The sequence below is a fragment of the Penaeus monodon genome, chromosome 4, assembly GCF_015228065.2.
Source record: "Penaeus monodon isolate SGIC_2016 chromosome 4, NSTDA_Pmon_1, whole genome shotgun sequence".
NCBI lineage: Eukaryota > Metazoa > Arthropoda > Malacostraca > Decapoda > Penaeidae > Penaeus > Penaeus monodon.
The window spans coordinates 46,551,537-46,554,036 of record NC_051389.1 but is presented as its reverse complement, the minus strand read 5'-3'; positions in this window follow the sequence as shown (position 1 = coordinate 46,554,036).

Sequence of the window (2,500 nt, the reverse complement as noted above, 5' to 3'; positions counted from 1 at the left end):
TCTTTCATTTTCACTTACACGAATTTTATGTTGGATTTCGCACGTAACAACACAATCAAATAATCACACCATAAAGATCGTTATCCACTTTACAAAATCCAGGGAAAATCTATAGGATTCGTCGTCATTTCCAATCCCCAGCACCTGATTCCGAATCGTTCCCTCGCCTCATCCTATATCCAAATCCTATTAATATCCTATGCTCCTTTTGTGCCCTGTTAGGTCCTTATACTTTGCCTCGTCGTTGTTTCTTTATTTACTTTTAGTCGTATTTTTCAAGTATCCTAATGTTTTCTTTCGTTGTCCTATGACTTTCCTATGATGGTATGACCTTTACTGAGATTCTCCTATCTCCTTATCTTCTATTTTCCGTCTCATATCATTCATTTATTATTTCTTGTATCCATTTCGCTCTCACTTTTTTTTTCTTTTACTTTCCCATAGCCTTATCATTTGTCGTTTTCCTATCTCCTATCTTCTGTCATTATCCTGTCTCCAGTCTCTTATTTTTGTTTATCTTCTCTCCTATCTCGTATATTCCGTCGCTCTTCTATTTTCTATATCCTATCTTCGTTCGCTTTCACACCGCCTTTTCTCATATCTTCTGCCACTCTCCTATCCCCTATCTTCCGCCTTTCTCCTATCTCCCATCTCTTTCCCATACTCCTATCTTCCATCATTCTCCCACCTCTTATTTTCCATCAGTCTCCCACCTCCTTTCTTTCATCCTTCTCCTATTTCTTATCTCCTGTCTTCCATCACTCTCCCATCTTCGATCTTCCATCCTTCTCCTATCTCTTATCTCCTCCTATCTTCCATCCCTCTCCTATTTTCTATCCTTCTCCTATCTTTTATCTCCCATCCTTCTATTTCTTATCTCCTCCGATCTTCCATAACTCTCCTATCTCCAACCTCCTATCCTACCTTCCTTCTCCTATCTCTTATCTCCTATCTTCCATCCTTCCCCCACCTCCTCCCTATCTTCCATCCCTCTCCTATCTCCTCCTATCTTCCATCCCTCTCCTATCTCCTCCTATCTTCCATCCCTCTCCTATCTTCCATCCCTCTCCTATCTCCTCCCTATCTCCATCCTGCTATCCTACCTCCCTTCCCAGGCCGCGACGCCGCAGCCTTCAAGTCTCTCTGCAGTAAAACAGCATCTGGAGTCCAATAACACGTGAGCCAATTATCACTGAGCCGATGACCTGACATCAGTGAGCAGGCGAGATGGTGACCTCATTACGTCATGAGGTGGGGGGTCGGGAGGAGAAGAGAGGAGAGGGAAAGGAAAGAAAAAGCACGAATGAGGAAGGGAAGATAGAATGAAAAGGGGTGTAGGAAAGAAGGGGAGGAAAAGGGGGATGGAAAGTGAGAATTAAGGAAGTGAGGAAAACGAAAAAGAATGAGGAGAGAGAGGAAAAGCGAGGAGAAAAGGGAAGGGGAAAAAGAAGAGAAATAAAGGGAGCAGGAAGGAGAAGGAAAGAAGGAAGGGGGAGAGGAAGCAGAAGAAAAGAAAGACAAGAAAAAAGGGAAACAGAGGAGGAAGAAGGAAAGAGGAAATATGAGAGAAAAAGAAAAGAGTAAATATGAGAGCAAAAGAAAAGAGGAAAATGGAAAAAAGGAGGAAGGAATGAGAGGAGAGAGGAAAAGAAAAGAAAAGAGGAAAAATGAAACGGAAGAAAAAAAAAGGAAAAAAAAGAGAAAGGACAGGAAAAGAAAGGAGGAAAATGGGAAACAGAGGAAGAAATGAGGAAAGAAAAGAGAGGAAAAGCGAGAGAGGAGGAATAACGTAGGAGCAGAGGGAAGGAGGAGGCTCGGGTATCAAAGGAATGGTTGCAACACGCGACGTGGGATCTGCACTAACAACCAAGCAAAAGGTACCAGAAGCCCCCAATAAGCGTTATAGAACTCGTATCGGACTAAATTGAATCCCCTCTGTACGAGATCTTCCAAAACGCGTTTCCCCTCCTCTCCCCTCTCTCTCCCCTCCACTCCCCTCTGGCCTTCACCCCTTCCGCTCCCTCCTTCCCTCCCTCTTCCACCTTCCGCTTCTTCCCTCCCTCCCCTCCTCTCTCCTTTGTCCCTTTCCCCTTCCGCTTCCCCCTCTCCTTCCCTCCCCTCTTCTCTCCTCCCCACCCTTCCCTCCCCTCCCCACCCTCCCCTCCCCTCCTCTTCTTCCTTCTTATACTTCTCTCTGTAAATCCTTCTCGCTTGCAAGTTTTCTTTTTCTTCCTTTTGCTCCTTCTTCTTCTCTTCCTCCTCCTCCTTTCCTCTTCTTCCTCCCCCTTCTCTCTCCTCATTCAACCACATCTCTGCTTTTCCCTTCCCCTTCCTCCCCTTCCTTTGCCTCCCTCTCCCCCTCCTCCCCTACCTTTACCTCCCCTTCCATTGACTTTCTTTCCCCTTCCTTCCCTTCCCCTTCCTCCCCTTCCTTTGCCTCCCTCTCCCCCTCCTCCCCTACCTTTACCTTCCCCTTCCCTTGCCTTCCCCTTCCCTTGCC